The sequence below is a fragment of the Anabrus simplex genome, chromosome 2 (assembly GCF_040414725.1).
Source record: "Anabrus simplex isolate iqAnaSimp1 chromosome 2, ASM4041472v1, whole genome shotgun sequence".
NCBI classification, from domain to species: domain Eukaryota; kingdom Metazoa; phylum Arthropoda; class Insecta; order Orthoptera; family Tettigoniidae; genus Anabrus; species Anabrus simplex.
This window is the reverse complement of record NC_090266.1, coordinates 45057393-45080278: the sequence shown is the minus strand read 5'-3', so window position 1 is coordinate 45080278 and position 22886 is coordinate 45057393. Positions and strand designations below refer to the sequence as shown.

Sequence of the window (22886 nt, the reverse complement as noted above, 5' to 3'; positions counted from 1 at the left end):
GCGCAGCACAGCGGCGCATTTCACATCATGAGCATACCTCAGTGACGTCAGTCTACCCTGCAATTGGCATAAAGTTCTGACCACTCCTTCTTGGTGTTGCATTTGCTCTGTCAGTCAGTGTATTTTAAAATGTCAAGCTAGAGTCTAGCTTTGACTTGCCCGCAATAAAAAAAGAACAGTATAGACGAAGATGTAGCGGCGGGTTTTATGGCGACGTTATTGCAAACTCAATTATGTTCTTCTAACCTCATGTAACGTTCTTGTGACCATTCACAGAGTGAAGCTTTCCACACGTTCCTAATTTTATTTTACAGTTCGCTTTTAGCAGTTGCGGAGTGGAGAGCATAAGGTCTGGATAGTTCTTGTTCAACAGTGATTAGTATGTAGTGTTTAAAATAGTGAATAGTAGGTAGTGAAATTATTAATAACGTGTCTTTTAATATGAATAGAGTAGATTCTCTTGTGAAATCTCCATTCTCATCATTAAATTTAGAAGAAAAATTAGAAGTAAAAATACTTGGCGCGCACCAACGTAGAGATTTTAAGCTCCACCAGAGTTGCAAGAATCAGAAAAGAACATTTGCGTTATCGTGGCTTGACAAGAATTGGCTGACTGTGAGTAAAAAAAAAGAAGTCGCGTCGCTTTTCTGTTTCGTGTGCTTATTGTTTGGTGGGGAAACTAGTTGGACTGTGACAGGCATAAGTGATATTAAACATCTGTAAAAATATAGACTAGTAACCGGTGCTCAGGGATTACATAGAATATTACTTTAAATGCTTCCAAGCTTACCTTAAAATGATCGTGGAAGAGAGATGTGTTCTATACGCTTGCCAGGGACCATCCCGCCCGCCAAACCAAAAATACTGTTTTAGACGCCATACACCATTGCTTATAACGGTGATTGGTTCAGGTAAGTAAATACAGTAGAGACAATACACGACACTTACGGATTTAGCCTTGTTAAAATGGGAGACAATTCGATGGTGGCGCTCCTAGTGACTTGAGCCGAAAAGTCGCGCTAAATTCAAATATCAGTGGAAATGCATATACGAAGATGGATAAATAAATTACGTCTGGAAAGAAAGTATTATTGAGATATTAACTTCGAAGTTGCTAAAGCAATTCTGGATAAATGAATGAAGAATTATTTAAAAGGTTACTGTTTAAAGACCGAAATTAGACTTATAAACAAGATGTGAAATGGACTGCTATGAAATGGCTCGATCTTTCATTTATGCATTACTTTTTTTGCTTTAGCATTCCTGCCTGAACTTTTACAATTAGATTTGTCTTTTTCCTCATTTAAAAAACATTGTATCATCACATTAAGACACTTGTCAATAAAAATATCGGCACATTCCTTACACACATGATGCAATGAATTAACATTTAAAAGCTGGACAATTTTCCTCTTAACATGAAGCCTACTAACCGAAAGAAAATCTATAAAATCCCGGGTTTAATCTGAGAAGAGGTATAAAAGAAAGAAAAGTATGAAAATGTTGTCGATGGTGATGCTTTGAGGAATATTGACTTACAATAAGAGTAAAAATGTAACATACCCTTGGCTGTATAGTCGAGGATTTTTAAAGTCGCTGGTCTGGAAATGATCTGAACAGATCTTATAATTATAACGTCCCTTCTTTCTTGTACACCTTATCCAAATCACTTTTGTGACATTTCAAAACCCACAGATCACGCCTACAACACCACATCGGTATTGAAGGTTAACTGCTGCACTATACAGTAAAATATGCGTATTATATTTTAAGCCAGTTAAAATATGGGTCGAGCAGGTCAGAAGATTATGAAGTACTATACAAATCTCTTTGTCACTGGAAGAATATATATGCAAACACAATATTACTTACATTTTCTTGTCACGAGGGAAGTGAAGGAAAGACCGCGCATTCTTCTCTACTTCATACTTACTGCAGCCAAACACAGCACATACCTCTCCCCTCATATTGAGAGGAGATATCTAGGAATGACACACGCTACTATTTAATTATGTCAACTCACTGAAAACGCATAAATAACACCAAAAACTTCACACACAAATACACGTGCTCTTATGACAGAATCAGTAGTTCTCAGGGCTACCCGCTAGAGAGAGCTCTAATAACTGTCCCTCGATATCTCGCTGAGTGTCGCGTATTGTCTCTACTGTATTTAACGTAAGGAAGAGGAAGACATGACTGACACCTAGGATGAGGCCGAGAATTTGTTACCAACCATTGCGGAAGAAGAAAATATTAAGCGGCCAGGGAATTTTAAAAGGGTCACGGCGCGAGAAATAAAGGTCATTTATTAGCTTTAATGTATATTTGCACCTCGAGGCCAATCTCCGTAATGAGAACAGTGGCCCCGAGAGGCTCTTTTCTATCGCCGCGGCGCATACTGTCCGCCCGGCAAAAAAACAAGTATAGCAATTTCAAACCAACAACCAACAGCTGGCAGCATTGTCGTTCCTTCGGCGCACCTCTCAGCGCTACTAGTGCGACAGTGGACTGGCGTGCGCCACCTAGCGCTGGCTCGTGTTACTAAACCTTGAGTACCACTTACTATAGTTTCGCCTAAGCGCCTATTAGAAAGAGTTAAGAAACACGAAACTTCAGAAACACATATTGAAAACAACGTAATTACTTTGACTCAATTAAATGAAGGATACCGTGTTTCTAATCAGCGTCACAACGAACTTGTAGATAAGAACAGATACATTTTAAACAGGATAATTAACTGTATTAAGTTTTGCAGAACACACGAACTACCTCTTCGAAGTCATAACGAAGGTGACAATTCACACATAAATCGCGGGGTATTCTTGGATCTGTTGTCGGAACTAAGGGCATTAGACAGCTTCTACCTAGGTAAGCTATACCTTCTCAATTCTACAGTATCAAAAATACCTCGAAAACAATTCAGAATGAATTACTGGACTCTATCTTTGCGGTCTATAGAGAGACGATAGTATAGGAAATACAGAGAGCTAAATATGTAGCCATTCAGGCAGATGAAACTTCAGATATATCATACATACATACATACATACATACATACATACATACATACATACATACATACATACATACATACATACATTATCATTATAGACTGTTGTGTCTTTCAGCGTTCATTCTGCAAGCCTCTGTGAATTTACTAAACGTCGCCACAATCCTCGATTTGCAACTAGTGTTGTGGCCTCATTTAGTTCTATACCTCCTATCTTTGAATCGTTAGAAACCGAGTCTAACCATCGTTGTCTTGGTCTACCTCTACTTCTCTTACCCTCCATAGCAGAGTCCGTTATTCTCCTAGGTAACCTAGCCTCCTCCATTCTCCTCACATGACCCCTCCACCGAAGCCGGTTTATGCGTACAGCTTCATCCATCGAGTTCATTGCTAAATTATCCTTTATCTCTTCATTCCGAGTACCCTCCTGCCATTGTTCCCACCTGTTTGTACCAGCAATCATTCTTGCTACTTTCATGTCTGTTACTTCTAACTTATGAATAAGGTATCTGTGTCCACCCAGCTTTCGCTCCCGAAAAGCAAAGTTGGTCTGAAAACAGACCGATGTAAAGATAGTTTCGTCTGGGAGCTGACTTTACGACACCTTGAGTCAATCTCACTATATTATCAACCTGGGAGAACACACAACCTAAATACTTGAAATTGTCGCCCTGTTCTAGCTTTGTATCACCAATCTGACATTCAATTCTGTTGAATTTCTTACCTACTGAGATCAATTTAGTCTTCGAGAGGCTATTTTTCATACCATACTCATTGCTCCTATTTTCAAGTTCCAGGATATTACACTGCAGGCTTTCGGCACAATCTGCCATTAAGACCAAGTCGTCAGCATAGGCCAAACTGCTTACTACATTTCCACCTAACTGAATCCCTCCCTGCCATTTTATACCTTTCAGCAGATGATCCATGTAAACTACGAACAGCAAAGGTGAAAGATTACAGCCTTGTCTAACCCCTGTAAGTACCCTGAACCAGAAAATCATTCTACCATCAATTCTCATTGAAGCCCAATTGTCAACATAAATGCCTTTGATTGATTTTAATAATCTACCTTTAATTCCATAGTCCCCCAGTATGGCGAACATCTTTTCCCTCTGTACCCTGTCATATGCTTTCTCTAGATCTACGAAACATAAACACAACTGCCTGTTCCTCTCGTAGCATTTTTCAATTACCTGGCGCATACTGAAAATCTGATCCTGATAGCCTCTCTGTGGTCTGAAACCACACTGGGTTTCATCCAACTTCCTCTCAACGATTGATCGCAACCGCCCTTCCAAGATGCCAGTGAATACTTTGCCTGGTATAATAATCAATGAGATACCTCGATAGTTGTTGCAATCCTTCCTGTTCCCTTGCTTATAGATAAGTGCAATTACTGCTTTTGTCCAATCTGTAGGTACCTTACCAACACCCTATGCTAATTTTACTATTCTATGAAGCCATTGTAAAAACAAATTCTACTATTTTGCTTTACGTCGCACCGACACAGATAGGTCTTATGGCGACGATGGGACGGGAATGGTCTAGGAATGAGATGGAAGCGGCCGTGGCCTTAATTAAGGTGCAGGCCCGGCATTTGCCTGATGTGAAAATGGGAAACCACGGAAAACCGTCTTCAGGGCTGCCGGCAGTAGGGATTCGAAATCACTATCACCCGGGTGCGAGCTCGCAGCTGCGCGGCCCTAACTCCACGGCTAGCTCAGCCGGTACAATTAAATAGAAGTTCGGCATGATCATGCAATTAAAAGTTATTTATTATTTTACTACACACTAAGGAACTAACAGACACTGAAGAGGCTGCCAGAGTGACGAATGTGTGCGTCATACGGGTGAATTATAACTCAGTGTCCACGACCTTGGCAAAAACATTATACCCCTACTACCCTTCCCCACAGCACATGCAAAGTCTCCACTACTTGCCGTAGCGCTATACAAATCGGTTAGCCGGACGAACGGCTTTTGGTGCTCATTTCCGCCAAACATTATGTTAATAATAATAATTTCCTGTGGCTATTTCTAGCCGAGTGCGGCCCTTGTAAGGCAGACCCTCCGATGAGGGTGGGCGGCATCTGCCATGTGTAGGTAACTGCGTGTTTTTGTGGTGGAGGATAGTGTTATGTGTGGTGTGTGAGTTGCAGGGATGTTGGGGACAGCACAAACACCCAGCCCCCGGAACAGTGGAATTAACGCATGAAGGTTAAAATCGCCGACCTGGCCAGGAATCGAACCCGGGACCCTCTGAACCGAAGGCCAGTACGCTGACCATTCAGCCAACGAGTCGGACAAAACATTATGTTAATAAAATTAAAGAAAATAAAGGAAAGAATTAGCAGATAAGACACAAAGGCTTGTACAGATAACGATTCTTTTAAAACTAATTGGCTGTGGGCTTGCATCCGGGAGATCGTGGGTTCGAATCCCACTGTGGGCAGCCCTGAAGATGGTTTTCCGTGGTTTCCCATTTTCACACCACGCAAATGCTGGTGCTGTACCTTAATTAAGTCCACGGCCGCTTCCTTCCAACTCCTAGGCCTTTCCTATCCCATCGTCGCCATAAGTCCTATCTGTGTCGGTGCGACGTAAAGCAATTAGCAAAAAAATAAAATAATTCCTAGTTCCAGGTGGCTAAAGTGAATATGTAATGTTTACTCCACAAAGTGGCGAGGGGCGGGGGCGACGTTCCCTTCTCGCCCCACCCCCTAATCGCCGCAACTGTTTGGTAACACGCCAAAGATGCAGAAAAGGAAATTTAATAACGTGTTAATTTATACACGTGTAGACATTCCACGCGATAAAAGAGTTGCTTGTATGAAACAAACACGGTACTGTTCGGTGAAATACTTGTGTAGACGGCATATGTCAATTTGGAGCTTCGGTTGCATTCCGACCTGGCAGTCCAGTTAAAAGTAATGTATGTGTATTCATCGCTGCTTAACACACTAGCCATTGTCGATAAGCAGACAGTAAACATAGTGCGGCTGTACCATACACCAGCCTATAAGTATGCGGTCGAAAACGATGTTTACTAATGCAAGGGGTGCATTCCACCGGGAACGCAGAGTAACATGCTGCGAGTGTGACTCTGTTTCTTATCTCTTCATATTCTGACGAAACCTGCCCGCTGGCAGTCGTTCCCCTGTTAAAAGTAGGTGGTAGACACCCCACACATCACTTATACATGCGGGACATTTATAAGTGGAAAGTACGGCGTCCGGGAGCCACCTGGTATATCAATGATATTTGTAAAGAAGTGGAATCAGAGAAAAGGCTGTTTGCAGATGATGTTATTCTGTACGAAGTAATAAATAAGTTACAAGATTGTGAGCGGCTGCAGGGTGACCTCGTTAGTGTTGTGAGATGGACAGTGGGCAACAGTATGATGATAAACGGGGATAAAAGTCAGGTTGTGAGTTTCACAAATAGGTAAAGTCCTCTCAGTTTTAATTACTGCGTTGATGGGGTGAAAGTTCCCTTTGGGGATCATTGTAAATACCAAGGTATTAATATAAGGAAAGATCTTCATTGGGGTAATTACATAAATGGGTTTGTAAATAAAGGGTACAGATCTCTGCACATGGTTATGCGGGTATTTAGGGGTTGTAGTAAGGATGTACAGGATAGAGCATATTTGTCTCTGGTGAGACCCCAACTAGAGTATGGTTCCAGTGTATGGGACACTCACCAGGATTACTTGAATCAGGAACTGGAAAAAATCCAAAGAAAAGCAGTTCGATTTGTTCTGGGCGATTTCCGACAAAAGAGTAGCGTTACAATTATGTTGCAAAGTTTGGGCTGGGAAGACTTGGGAGAAAAAAGACGAGCTGCTCGACTAAGTGGTATGTTCCGAGCTGTCAGTAGAGAGATGGCGTGGGAGGACATCAGTAGACGAATAAGTTTGGGTGGTGTCTTTAAAAGTAGGAAAGATCAGAATATGAAGATAAAGTTGGAATTCAGGAGGACAAATTTGTGCAAATATTCGTTTATAGGAAGGGGAGTTAGGGATTGGAATAACTTACCAAGTGAAATGTTCAATCATTTTCCAATTTCTTTGCGATCATTTAAGAAAAGGCTAGGAAAGCAATAGATAGGGAATCTGCCACCTGGGCAACTGCCCTAAATGCAGATCAGTAGTGATTGATTCGTGTGCGCCGTGTAAGGCTTTGATATTAAATGTGGTAATCTGGTAACAATTTGTAGCGCATTTTGTTAACAGTCTGTGGTGTTAGGTTATTGACAACATTAACATTAATGCCGTCTTATGCTCACAATCCAAGCTACCCCAGAAATTTCCCGTGTCCACTGTCTCAGTACACTCCACAAGTACAGTCTCTGGATCATGCACACGTCTCCCCACCGCGCTTAGCCATCGGTGACGTCATCGGAACCCTGACATCTCAGCGCCTTGTCCTATGTATGAGATAATACACAGCTGTGATCGAATATGTTTTAGCCGCATGTTAGAGATAAGAGAACTTTATTGATATTTTAATCTTACCTCAGAAAAGGCATACCACCATGGGCGTAATTTGAGCATTTTCATTGGGGTGGCAAGGATTACCGGGGGCGGGGGTCCATGGGCCGTTTGAGAGCCATTTGCGACCAAAAAATTATTCCTAATATTCTCTAACTTTCCTTTAATATTCTACTTTAATTGAATAACCAAACCTCTGTCAAGCAAAGGATATTCACGTAGAATTAAACGGTAGACCTAATTCAAATTTATTTCTTACATGGCCTTTTTTGTATCAGTAAAAGTAAGAATCAAGCAGACAACAAAACTTTTCTTATTTAACATAATCTGACCCCATCGTAATTTTACACAAAATGAGGTCTTCTCTTACGATTTGAATTAAAGTAATTCAATAATTTTGAAAAAGTATCATCAGCAGGCTACTCGTTTTGATAGCCAAAATGAGCATTCGTGGTCCTGCAGTATGTTTTTAAACACCGCAAGCATGAAAAATACTCCGACTGAACACACTTTTCAAATACTTCTCTACAAAAATGGCACTTCTTTCTTAGATATATTACTTTTAAACTCATCTATTTCGTAAAAAAACACTACATCTCAGACAGGATGATTCCCTTGTCCAAAGTGTAAAATTTACACTTATATTTTACTCTGACCACGTTTACTTTGCTTCCATTTAGAACTTGACTTAAATTGCTGAGAACATCCGAGTTATTTTTTTGAAGTAAGGATTCTATATCTTACTTATATATATCAACAATAGGAAGCAGCATTGTTGCCTTGTAGTACTGTTGCACTGTCTCAAATGGAACTCAAATAGAATAGGCGAAGTTTGAGGAAGCGGAGATTGTTATCAGGGGAATACTGTGTAGGAGGGATTCCGACTGGAAGATGATTCGGGATTTAAATGAGACTATGGAGTGGGTATGTGGGAAACTGGGAGTGAGATTTCTAGATCCTAATGGGCGCGTAGGATATAGGGATATGTGCTGAGATGGCCTTCACTTAAACCGTAGTGGCACATGCAAGAAGGTAGTAAATTTGTTTAGACGGGTTATAGGGAGGTACATTCAGGGAAACGGGGTGACCTAGGGAGCGGTGATAAGAGAACAAGGAATTGGAAATCAGATAGGGATGACATGAACATGTTAGTGCTCAACTGTAGAAGTATTGTAAAGAAAGGATTAGAATTAAGTAATTTAATAGATATATACTTACCAGATATTGTAATAGGAGTTGAATCATGGCTGAGAAATGGTATAATGGATGCAGACATTTTCTCACGGAACTGGAGTGTGTATCGTAGAGAGAGGATAGGAATGGTAGGAGGGGCAGTATTAATTCTGGTGAAAGAAGAATTTGTAAGCCACGAAAAAATTAAAAGAAACATGAAATTCTGTAGGGTAAGGCTCATCTCTAAAGATAATAGGCAACTTGATCTCTTTGGAGTGTACAGACCGGGAAGGGGTAGCGCTGACATGGATTCAGAATTATTTGATAAGATAATCAGCTATGTGGGAAACGATAAGGAAATGAACGTGATTGTAGCGGGTGATCTCAATTTACCAAATGTCAATTGGGAAGGTAATGCGAACGACAGGAAGCATGACCAACAAATGGCAAATAAGTTAATATGGGAAGGGCACCTAATTCAGAAAGTGATGGAACCAACTAGACGGAAGAATATTCTGGATGTGGTGCTGGTAAAACCAGAACCGCCCTATAGAGAAACCGAAGTAATAGATGGTATTAGTGATCACGAAGCTGTTTTTGTGCTAATTAAAAATAAATGTGAAAGAAAGGAAGAGATTAAAATTAGGACTATTAGGCAGTACCATATGGCTCATAAAACAGGCATGAGGGAGTTTTTAGTAAGTAACTATGATCGGTGGAAAACGGTAAATAAAAATGTAAACAGACTCTGGGATGGGTTTAAAGCAATTGTTGAGGAATGTGATAACAGGTCTGTACCATTAAAGGTGGTAAGGAATGGTAAAGATCCACTATATTATAACAGAAAGTAAAGAGACTAAGGAGGTGCAGGTTGGAAGGAAATAGAGTTAGAAATGGCTGTGTAAGTAAGGAGAAATTGAAGGTACTTACTAGGAAATTGAATCTAGCAAACAAGTCAGCTAAGGATAACATGATGGCAAGCATAATTGGTGGGCATACAAAGTTTAGTGAGAAATGGAAGAGTATGTATAGGTACTTTAAGGCAGAGACAGGTTGCAGGAAGGACATTCCAGGAATCATTAATGAACAAGGAGAGTGTGTATGCGAGGATCTTCAAAAGGCAGAAGTATTCAGTCAGCAGTATGTAAAGATTGTTGGTTACAAGGATAATGTCCAGATAGAGGAGGTGACTAATACTAAAGAAGTATTAACATTTACCTATGACAGCAATGACATTTACAGTAAGATACAAAAGTCGAAAACTAGAAAAGCAGCTGGAATTGATAAGGTTTCGGGGGAAATACTAAAGACAATGGGTTGGGATGTAGTACCATATCTGAAGTACTTATTTGATTATTGTTTGGTCGGAGGAGCTATACCAGATGAATGGAGAGTTGCTATAGTAGCCCCTGTGTATAAAGGAAAGGGTGATAGACATAAAGCTAAAAATTACAGGCCAGTCAGTTTGACATGCATTGTATGTAAGCTTTGGGAAAGCATTATTTCTGATTATATAAGACATGTTTGCGAAATTAATAACTGCTTTGATAGAAGGCATCCGCGCTGAGTGGCTCATACGGTTGAGGCGCTGGCCTTCTGACCCCAATTTGGCAGGTTCGATCCTGGCTCAGTCCGGTGGAATTTGAAGGTGCTCAAATACGTCAGTCTCGTGTCGGTAGATTTACTGGCACGTAAAAGAGCTACCGCGGGACTACATTCCGACACCTCGGCGTCTCCGAAGACCTTAAAATAGTAGTTAGTGGGACGTAAAGCAAATAACATTATTATTAGATAGAAGGCGGTTTGGGTTGAGGAAAGTTTATTCCACTGAAGCCCAACTTGTAGGATTCCAGCAAGATATAGCAGATATCCTGGATTCAGGAGGTCAGTTGGATTGTATCGCGATTGACTTGTCTAAGGCATTTGATAGGGTAGATCAAGGGAGACTGCTGGAAAAAATGAGTGCAGTTGGACTTGACAAAAGAGTGACTGAATGGGTGGCTCTGTTTGTAGAAAATAGAACTCGGAGAATTAGAGTAGGTGAAGCTTTATCTGTCCCTGTAATAATTAAGAGGGGAATTCCTCAAGGCAGTATTATTGGACCTTTATGTTTTCTTATATACACTACCGCTCATTAATTTCAATACACCCAATAATTGACATCTCGTTCTCTGTAGATAAGGTCTAATACAGTGGGTACGGTTGAGGAAGCAAAGGAATAGTGCAACAGTTGTACACATGGCATGATTTTTGTTTGTGGTCATCGAGATACAATAGTACCCAACAACCAATGTTGTGTACATAAACGTTGTGTACCTATCGGATATGTTTGTTTACCTATTTGCCGACGAACGCCACATTTGGTGCGTCTGTATTGTTCCCTGTAGTGATGTGATATCTGCAGCGAACGGCAAACATTGCTACGATACATAACATGTGGTTCCTGCATATCAGTGTCTTCGTGACAGTTGAAGTGTGCACATCGCCAATATGGCTCCACGAGTGGATATATCCAATGGAAAACGTGCTGCAATTGTAGCAATTAGCCAAGCAGGTTTATCTATTCGCCAAATTGCGAAACCGTGTAGTGCGTCTATAGGAGAGTGCAATACACCCTACACACCCTTCACCGCCAGAAGACAACGTGTAGCAATAAGGACATACCACGACGACCTTGTAAAACAACTAAAAGTGATGATAAATATATCAGAATAACCAGTAAGAGAAATAGATTCCAAACAGCGCCCCAAATTCGTGCAGAATTGGTAGAAATGAATACGACAAAAATATATGTTGCAACAGTAAAAAGGAGACTGATTGACGCCGGCTTGAATGGATGTGTCATAGCAAGAAAACCCCTTCTAAGGCCCATAAATAAACAAAAGAGACTTGAATGGGCTAGAAAACATCGTAATTGGACATAGAAAAAGTGGACGAATGTGTTATTCACCGATTAATCGAAGTCCGAGATTTTTGGAACCACAAGGAGAATATTTGTTCGCCGATTAGTAGGGGAAAGGCTATCCCAGCAGTGTGTTCTGCCTACAGTTAAACAGGGCGGAGGTTCTATTATGGTTTGAGGATGTTTTGCCGGAGATAGAGTTGGCGACGTTATGAAAATAGAAGGATGTATGAATCAGAAGCAGTACCACTGCATACTTCAGTATCATGCAGTACCAAGTGGATTGCGCTTAATAGGGAAAGTGTTCACCTGACAACAGGATAATGACCCAAAACATCGGTCAGAATACTGTACAAACTACATTGCATCAAAGGAAAAACAGAAAGTACTGAAAGATGTGGTATGGCCGTCCCAAAGGCCCGATTGCTACCTTGGTTATACGCTTTTGTGTTAGTTTACTGTTAATCGCTAAGCTGTTCGCATCATCGAAGTAGAGAGTAACAAATGTCAAGTAGATTTAATGAAGAATCTGTTAGCAGAAGGTAAAAGTCCGTCATGGGAAAACCTATTTCTAGGTATATTTGCGAAGAGTGTGGAAAAGCATTTTCCCGAAGCTATCACAGGAGACGTCATGAGATATCATGTAGGACAATTTTTTAATGCAAACATTGTAGAAGAGAGTTCAAGAACGCATACAACGCTCAACGTCATGAAGCCGCGTGTAATGTAGCTTCATCGGGGACAAAATACAAAGAGCTCAACCATATTCCAGCGAACACTGATTTATGTTTAAAAGTACACCTCTGCGAGAGATTTTTAATTCTCCCTTGTTGTCTAGACCTGCTGCGAGTTCTGTTACTAAGCACAAACTTCAAGATAAAGAGAGGCAAGATCATGATTATGATAATAAGGATAATGATGCTGATCAAAACAGTAGTAAAGGGAAAGTAGAAGAAGAAAATCTGAATGTTTCATTGCCATTACAGCTTGATGATTTTACTTCATTTCCTAAGCCTACTACACGTTCTGTCGCAGTGCAAACATCTCAAGAAGAGATGCAAGGTAAAGAAGAAGGAAATTTCAACGCTTCATCGCTATCGAAACAAGTTAAGTTTGTACCTAGAAACGCTACTGCTGAAGCACGTATTACATCAAAACAAGTCCCTACACATCAACTGTCTGCATATAGACTCAAAGTTCACAACGAGCCTCTGTTACCCTATGTAGATATAAGCTACTGTAAAGACCCCAACGTACTGGTAAAACGTTTACAACTGCTAAGAGCCTATCATGATGCTGGTTACACACAGTACAAGGAAGATATTTTTGAAATAGAGCATGAATTATGTCGTGTAGGTATTATTAAGTAAGCGCTTACCCTCACCTAAGTCATCCATCTGTAGTATATAGTCGATCGAGTAGCTATATTCGTATACATTATTTCCCAACATTCTCCCTTCCTTAGGGTGTTAACTCCGCCTCTAGTTGTAGAGCCGGTCTCAAGCCCGGATAAAGAGAGGAGAGGCACCCTAGACCTTTAGACCTTTAGCCCATTAGCCCTTTAGCCCATTAGCCCTTTTGCCCATTAGCCCTTTAGCCCTTTTGCCCATTAGCCCTTTAGCCTATTAGCCCTACAAGGAATGTGCGGTAATCTAATCTTCTTAGAACAAAGGTATCCCCTGACATGTTCTAAACACATGTTGTATCTAGTACAGTGTTCTATTTTAGTCTTGATCACTTATTTAGTGTTCTAAACACTTCAATCAATGTTCCGATCACATGATAAAGTTAACAGCATAGAGTGCAGTGTTCGATTCTAGTCTTGTTATGTTTCTTTAGTGATTTGCAAGTCAAAACATGCATAATGACGTCATCACAGCAGCACGTGCTTACTCTAGCTATCCCGATGCAGGTTTAAACTTGTTCGATAGAGCTATGCCTTGACATAAGAGGAGGCCTTAACAGCTTATGCATAGCCGCTATTGTTTAAAGATAGCTGCTGTTAAGAAAAAGCACGTCGAATTTTTCAAATTACCCGCCAACACATTTCAAAGGTATGAGGTTTAGTGCTGTAAAGATACCTGCACGATGCAAAGCTAGCTTTCTTCATCAGAGTAGCCACCATCTTGTGTGAGCACCTCTAGGCCGTATCATAAGAAGCTGTGTATAGTCGCCGTCTTGTCGCTGCTACCTTGCGCAAGCTCCCCTAGGGCGTCTCATAAGAGCAGCAGCCATCTTGTGCAAGCGCTGTTAAGCTGCCTCATAAGAAGCTATGTATAGCCGCCATCTTGTAGAATTAGATAGTTGCCAATGCTAAAGGGCCTAAATAGGGATTGAACCGTCGATCTCATCATTAGACTATGTTTTTTCTTGTTCCTGATACTGCAAACCTAGGTATCAGGTAGAAAAATTTTATCCGTTTTGCTCTACGATGCACCGTTTTCGAGATATTTAACATTTTGCATTTAAGCCCCAAATTTAATGAATCGAATCAGCACGGTACGTTATACTCTCTACCATAGCTAGACCTGATCATGTTATGAAGACTCGCTTCAATACAAGCTAAAACAGAGCGAATGCCAAAGGGCTTAAGTAGGAACCGAACCGTTGATAGACTATGTTTTTCTTATGCTATCATGTTCCTCATACTGCGAACCTGGGTGTTGGGCAGAAACATTTTGTCCGTTTTGCTCTACGGTGCACCGTTTTCGAGATATTTAACATTTTGCATTTAAGCCCGAAATTTAATGAATCGAACTAGCACGACATGTTAGCCTCTAAGCTAGCTTTCTTCATAAGAGCGGCAGCCATCTTGCGCAAGCACCCTTAAAGCGTCTCATAAGGAGTTGTGTATAGCCGCCATCAGGTGTCCGCCATCTTGCGCAAGCATCCTTAGGGCGTCTCAAGCCATCTTGTGCAAGGACCCTTAAGCCGTCCCATAAGAGCAGCCGCTATCTTGCGCAAGCATCCCTAGGGCATCTCATAAGGAGCCATGTATAACTGCCATCTTGCGCAAGCATCCCAAGAGCGTCTCATAAGAACCTGTGTATAGCAGTCATCTTGCGTAAGCACCCTTAAGGAGTCATGTATAGCCACCACCTTATGCAATTAGCGTCGAGAGATGGCTGCTGTAGAATTTTTCTTTTTAAATTATCCGCCACCATATTTCAAAGGTATGTACCTAAAGAGTGTAGCACTGAGGTTTGCGATGTAAGATGGCGGATGACAGCTGACAAAAAGCGCGTGAGTTTGTTTGCTAAACAAGAGCATGTGGAATTTTTCCATTTTCCGCCACCACATTTCAAAGGTATCTAGCTAAAGATGGCAGCACGGGGCTCTCTTGATTAAAGATGGCGGATGACAGCTAACAGAACTTTTCAAATTGCCCGCTACTACATGTCATAAAGAGGGCAGCACGGTGTTCTGTGGATGAAAGATGGCGGATGACAGCTGACGAAATTGCCCGCATAATAGCAGCACAGTGCTCTATTGATTAAAGATGGCGGATAACAGTTGTCAAAAAAGCACGTGGCTTTGTTTGCAAGCAAGAGCACATAGAATTTTTCAAATTGCCGCCACCACATTTCAAAGGTATCTAGCTAAAAACTGCAGCACTGAGGTTTGTGATGCAAGATGGCGTATGACAGCTGTCAGAAAAAAGCACGTGAGCTTGTTTCCAAACAAGAGCACGTGGAATTTGCCGCCACCACATTTCAAAGGTAAGTAGCTAAAGAGGGCAGCACGGTGCTCTCTGGATTAAAGATGGCGGATGATAGCTGTCAAAAAAGCGCATGGGTTTGTTTCCAAACAAGAGAATGTAGAATTTTTCAAATTGCCGCCACCACATTTCAAAGGTATCTAGCTAAAGAGTGCAGCACTGAGGTTTGTGATGCAAGATGGCGGATGATAGCTGTCAGAAAAAAGCACGTGAGTTTGTTTAAGAGGGCAGCACGGTGCTCTCCAGATTAAAGATGGCTGCTGTCAAAAAGCATTTTTCAAATTATCCGCCACCACATTCCAAAGGTAAGTAGCTAATGAGGGCAGCACTGTGCTCTATAGATTAAAGATGGCGGATGATGGCTGTCAAAAAAAAGCGCGAGGGTTTGTTTCCAAAGAAGAGCATTTAGAATTTGCCGCCACCACATAGAGGGTAGCACGGTGCTCAAAGATGGCTGCTGTCAAAAAGCATTTTTCAAATTATCCGCCACCACATTTCATAGGTATCTAGCTAAAGATGGCAGCACGGTGCTCTCTTGATTAAAGATGGCGGATGATAGCTAAGAGAACTTCTCAAATTGCCCGCTACTACATGCTTAAGGTAGTAGCCATAAAGAGGGCAGCACGGTGTTCTGTGGATTAAAGATGGCGGATGACAGCTGATGAAATTGCCCGCATGATAGCAGCACGGTGCTCTGTTGATTAAAGATGGCGGATGACAGCTGTCAAAAAAGCACGTGGCTTTGTTTCCAAACAAGAGCACGTGGAATTTGCTGTCACCACATTTCAAAGGTATCTAGCTAAAGAGGGCAGCACTGTGCTCTGTTGATTAAAAATGGCGGATGACGGTTGTCAAACAAGCGCGTGAGATTGTTTCCAAACGAGAGCATGTAGAATTTTTCAAATTGCCGCCACCACATAGAGGGCAGCACGGTGCTCTCTGGATTAAAGATGGCTGCTGTTATGTGGAATTGCCTGCCACCACATTTCAAAGGTATCTAGCTAAAGAGGGCAGCGCGGTGCTCAAAGATGGCTGCTGTCAAAAAGCATTTTTCAAATTATCCGCCACCACATATCAAAGGTAAGTAGCTAAAGAGGGCAGCACTGTGCTCTATAGATTAAAGATGGCGGATGACAGCTGCACGTGGATTTGTTTATCTCACGCTAGTGAGGTTAAGTTGGTAGCACTAAGGTTTAGGCCCGCCAAGATGGCAGCACTGCGGATGACAGGTGACGAATTTGCAGCTACTGCGTTAAAGAGGGCAGCACAGTGCTCTGTGGTTTAAAGATGGCGGATGATAGTTGTCAAAAAAGCACGTGGATTTGTTTACCTATTCAAATCTCGCGCTAGTTAGGTTAAGTTCTGTACTACTGAGGTTTATTCCCGTCAAGATGGCAGTACTGAGGTTAGCGATGCGTTGTTGTCTGTCAAAAAGCACGTGGCTGTCAAAAAACACGTGGCTTTGTTTACCTCGCGCTAGTTAGGTTAAGTTGGCACTACTGAGGTTTAGGCCCGTCAAGATGGCAGTACTGAGGTTAGCGATGCGTTGTTGTCGATGATAGCTGTCAAAAAGCACGTGGCTTTGTTTACAAATTCAAATTTCCCGCGGGTGGTGGAGGAGACCTCTGGGAGGCCTCTGGCTGCGGTGGTGGTGGAGGAGGCATCTGGGAGGCCTCTGGCTGTGGTGGCGGTGGAGGTGGCCTCTGGGAGGCCTCTGGCTGCGGTGGCGGTGGAGGTGGCCTCTGGGAGCCCGCGGTGGCGGTGGCTGCCGAACTGTCCAATTATACTACTGTCAGAACAAATAAAAAGACAAAATGAAGGGCATGTGTTCACTGTTAGCTATTAATATGTTAAGACAACAAGATGCCAAACACAGATTACAGGGTGCATAAAATGTATTTAATGCGGTAGTTAAATCAAAGGTGTTGTACGGAGCAGATATCTGGGGAACTGAAGAAAACGTTCCCACAAGTAAATTTGCCAAATTAATAATGGGACTACCCAATTGTACAGAATGATTTGCAATGATGTAAGTCTACAGGGAGATATTCTTAAAAAGATAATGGGCCGATGACCAAGATGTTAGGCCCCTTCAAACAACAAGATAATTAAGTATTGGTTAAGACGGAAGTTGGGAGCAGAAGGCGAAGTGTTATAGATAGCCTACCAACACAAAATGAAATATCTGAACCAAGGATACTGGGTGGACGGAATAACGGATATTTTGGAAACGGTAGGAATGGGGGTACACTGGGAAAGGGATTGATAGTGGCTTTACGTCGCACCGACACAGATAGGTCTTATGGCGACAATGGGATAGGAAAGGTTATATATTAGATTTAGGAAATCAAATGGACTTATACCAGGTGGCTCGCGAGCGCCGTACATTCTACTTATAAATGTCCCGCATGCACTACTGATGAGTGGAAGTCTACTAACTGATTTTCACAGGGGCACTACTGCCAGCAGCCAGGTTACGTCAGAATATGGGGAGATAACAGCTGGAGGGTCGCTCGCAGCATGTCCCTCAGGGCTACCCCTCTGATGCGCCCCCTTGCATTGGTAAATCTCGTTTTCGACCGCATAGTACTAGGCAGCACTACATTTGCTGTCTGCATATTGGCAATTGCTAGTGTGTTCAGTAATGACGAATACACAAACATCACTTTAATGTATGCAAAATCTAATCGGAATGAAACCGAAGCTTGAGGAACAGATCCGTCTGTGACAATGTTGACATTGTGCAGAATGTACTGCAATACTTCGAACGCAATCCTTCACACGGTAAGTTGATCTTCACATAACCTTGATGCTAAAATAATAATAATAATAATAATAATAATAATAATAATAATAATAATAATAATATACAAACCATCATTGTTACAACGTTCACATGTTTAATGTTACTTAGGGCACAGACGGATTAGTTAGGAGTATCCCGAACGTCAATACAAAGGTTCCTGGAAGAAAGAAAATGGCACCCGTATAAGACGCACGTACATCAGCAGCTATATGGAGATATTTTGATCGCCCATATGGACGAAGAATGGCTGCGGCATTACAGCAAGGTCCATAGTTTATCAGGAATATCCTGTGGAGCGATAAATGTTACTTTTAGAATGATTCAGTCATCGACACTCACAATCTCCTGTACTGGGCCCCGGCAAACCTCCACTGGGTTCGAACACAGCGTATGCAACACCAATGGGGGATTAAGATTAATTTGTGGTGTGGTATTCTGGGCCTGTTGTTATAGCACCTAGGGTCACCGGTAGGCGTTACTTGAAATTTTTAGAGATCGGCTTGTCCCTAGAAAACATTCTAGAAGATATTCCACTGCAGCTAATACTGCAACATTGGTTCCAGCATGATGGTGCACCACTTCGCCACTTTTGAGCCCGACCGGTCGAGTTGGCCGTGCAGTTAGGGGCGCTAAACTGTGAGATTGCATCCGGGGGGATAGTGGGTTCGAACCCTACTGTCGGCAGCCCTGAATACGGTATCTTAATTAAGGCCTCGGCCATTTCCTTAACACTCTTAGCCCTTTCCTATCCCATCGTCGCCGTAAGAACTATCTGTGTCGGTGCGACGTAAATCAAATTGTAAAAATTTTCGGGCCGTTAGGGAACATCATGATGCACGATATCCTCAACGGTGTATATGTCGTGATGGACCCTGGTAGTAGCTACCACGATCGCCTGATCTCACCCGCGCCCTCACTCCCTAGACTTCTTTCTGTGGATATATATCAAATCGAAAGTGTACTAAACTGAGTCAGAAAATGCTGAACAATAATTACAACAACGAATTTGTGAGGCCTTTGCTGCAGTGACTCCTGAAATATTGAGACTTGTCCATGCGAAACGTGTTCAGCACTGCCTGCGCCATCTGGGGCATGTTTTTGAGCATATCTATTACGAGTAGTTCTAGAAGGAAACTTTCTGGCAGATCCAACTGTGACACTTTAATTTTCTGAGCCTTGAAGCTATAATAATATGTATTAGTTTTTGTTTAATACAAACTACTCTTTTATAGAGTGGAAAGTCTGCACGTGTATTGGTAATAAGTTATTACACTTTATTTTCTGCATATTTGGCTTGTTTACAAATGCACCCTCTTATAGAACGTGTGCAGTAAAATGACTGCTGTTTGTTTCCCAACATCCGAAATACAGCGCGTTGTCGCTCCTTTGAGAACAAGTGATTAGGCATCCCATGCATCACTACTGCATGCGGGACATTTGTAAGTAGAAAGTACAGCGGTCGCGAGCCGCCTGGTATATACAGGGTTATTCACCTAAGATGTTACACAGAAATAACGTCTAAACTATTAAAACACCGAGCTCGATAGCTGCAGTCGCTTAAGTGCGGCCGGTATCCAGTATTCGGGAGATAGTAGGTTCGAACCCCACTGTTGGCAGCCCTGAATATGGTTTTCCGTGGTTTCCCATTTTACACCAGGCAAATGCTGGGGCTGTTCCTTAATTAAGGCCACGGCCGCTTCCTTCCCAGTCCTAGCCCTTTCCTGTCCCATCGTAGCCATAAGACATATCTGTGTCGGTGCGACGTTAAGCCAATAGCAAAAACAACTATTAAAAAGATATCGGTATTATGTTTTCATATTCGTAAATGATACCCAGGGGCTTGTAAAATAACGTGCTACTTATTCTCATGGGGTGATTAATAGCCGAGATATTTTTAAATGGAATGGCACAAATACCTACAGCTGGCATAAAAGTTCAACTGCGTACAAGTTCAAATATGTAAGTATTTTCAAAATCGGACAGTTACCTTTTGAGACATCAATAAAAACCGCATTTGGGCTTTTGCGTGCCGCATCAGACAGCGTACGTTCGACCAAGGACGTACTTTGTATTGGCACGCAAGCTGTTTCCTGGCATTGATTCCAGCCACAGAACGGATACCCGGCATGTACTGTAAACTATCCTACACATAATGTGATGTACCGTAACATACGCTGGGTGTGCAACGTTATTGTATGACTGGCGAACACACAACGGGGAAGGAAGATTAAAGTTTTTTGTTTTGTTTTGAAATCCATGTGTAGCAGGTTGCGCTCAGTTTGGCGTCTTTCCCCACGGATGGGAATGGGAAGGATTTGGAAAGGACGTCGTCCGTGGCCTATCTCAAAGGTACCAAGTCAAAGTAGTTATTTTATTCCTTTTAGAAACATTAACCCCCCCCCTGTCCTGTCATGAGTTCGCCTTTCGTACACACTTTGTAACCCATCACATGTGTACGATATGCTTACATGCCTGGTATCCATTCTGTGACTGCAATCACACCCAGGAAACTACTTGCGTGTCAATATGCCCTTGCCCGACTGAAGGATGAGTGAAGTTCTCCCAGCAGGGTTGCCACCTCTAGTACTTTATGGAAGTCATTAGTACGTTAGTACCTTTTACGAAAATCTAATACCTTTTGCAGAGGCATTACATTCATCAGAATGGAATGTACCACGCACCGTATTGTAGATGGATTCTCAGCGTTCGAATGGTTTATAACACTTCATGTCATCTTCTGACGATACACAAGTACAGATAATTCCATCACTTCCCGCTTGAGGATATTTAATCACATAGTGAATACCCCGCTGGGAGGAGTTCCCGGCCATTTAATTTTCATGCTAGTGCAGTTAGCTGCGTCCTGCATCGCGTTAGTTACATCCAGATCCATTTTCAGTCGCTGCATTGATGGTTGTGTATAGTGCGGACGATAGTGTTACTTAGTAATTTTCTTTTTTTTTATGAAATGAAAAATCCTTTAGGTGATTACATATGTGTTGTGGTTAGATGATATGATGACGAGACAAAAATGATAGAATACTCTTTCCTAAGCGTCATGGATGTAACTGAAGCCACTTGTTTATCTTTGTTCCAAGCAATCGTTTCGCTTTTTGAAGAATTAGAAATACCTCTCAAAAACTTGTTAGGATTTGCAGCTGATAATGCTTCTGTGATGATGGGACAGCATACGGGGATTAAAGCTAGGCTTAACGAGCTGAATAAGTATTTTTTTATCTAGATGCATATGTCATAGTGAACCCTTGAACTTACCATTCCATCGTTGGTCGGCCACGGCTGCTATAGTAGAACAATTTAGAACTCTTAAATCTTGGGTCGTTGCGGGAATAAATTCGGTCACGATCTTAACCAAACGATGGGGTTCAGAAGAAAGCCTAACTACTTGAAATGAGGAGCAAAAATGTGCTTACTAACTTTTATTTAAACTGAAAGAGCACGATAACATCGTTAATTTAATATGCATTCTTGCCACAAAACATAAAAACATTTAATTATTGATTTTTGAAAAGTTCCTAACACAGTCACATTACATAACGTCACTTCGTTTCTTCCAATGTCGAAGAGTTGCTTCAGAGAAGCTAATATGTTAGTGGACAGCGAAACTGAAAAACTGAAAAAGGGAAGACCTGAAAACCGGGCACCTATCATTCCAAACGAGAACTGAGAGTTAATCCACACGATCCGTGGAAAATCTGACTTTCAACAAGTAGAACGCCTGATTTTCTCTTAATTAAGGTTATCCACCAGTCAAATACCCTTCACGGATACGGAACATCCGCCGAATGGACCCTTAATCGAACCAAACTGACTATCAGTTGCTTTGGATAGGTTGCGAAATATTATAGGAAAGCATGGTGTTCACTACAAGTTAATGGCATCATTCACAATTGAAATAAAATTCCACCATGTATTTGTCATTCATGACACCCTTAAGTGATAAGGTACCCCCGATGCTAAACGTGCATCACCCAAACAGCTGTTCGGAAGGAACCAACAACAACATGATCCGAGAGGATCTTACGTTAAGTCGTTCTAAAGGAACAAAACTGCGAAATGCAGGAAACATTTACTAATCATGCATTTAGAAGAAATGCCAAACACTGAAGTTAATCAAAAAGTGAAAAGTCACTTGAAAATATTATTATTGAACCGATTTTCAGGTTAGAAATGGGTTTATTATGCTTAATAAATTTACCAGTCCACGCTAAAATTTACTACAATTTTAAGGAATTCTTTCCCTTGAAAAACAATGCTACCAGTACAGATCTCTCTATTTACTGTCTGTCCCAACACACTACTGGTAAAGTGATTACTTACTTATTCTAACTATGAATACGAATGAAAATACGACAAGATTAAAATATAAAATAAAATTACTGGCTGACGAATCGAAACCGCATTCGCAACTCAAGTCTCATTCTAAAACACTGAGTGTCAATAATGCACACTATCAATGAAAACGGACGTCAAGACGAGGAAACAATAAAGTCCGTAAAAAAATAAATTAACATCTCGAAGTCATACAGCTTAACACGCACGAAGAAACACAGTAAAAATATAATCTAGATCGGGTCGATGTCCCACACTTGGACAGCCCTCGTTTGTCAACAGCAGTCCCGTTATCTCAATGAGAGCTTCGCATAGACCCTCTACAATAAATCATATCGCACTGTAATGGCTACCTTCAACCAGGCCACTTCACAAAAGAAACAAAAGAAAAAGAAAAAATCTAAACTGAGACTTGAGTGTGTACAGCTA

General features: G+C 41.6%; 1 protein-coding gene across 8 annotated transcripts in view; it reads left to right on the top strand.

Annotated features, from left to right (window-relative positions):
* Window positions 1-22886, top strand: part of DPCoAC (dephosphocoenzyme A carrier) — a 569632-nt gene that overhangs the window by 207062 nt on the left and 339684 nt on the right. The window contains exon 1 of one of the 8 annotated variants that reach the window (XM_067140253.2): window positions 344-349. The exons of 6 other annotated variants lie outside the window; for them this stretch is intronic. The gene's annotated coding sequence lies outside the window, so the exon portion shown is untranslated. One more of the 8 variants, XM_067140252.2, reaches the window with a different exon arrangement.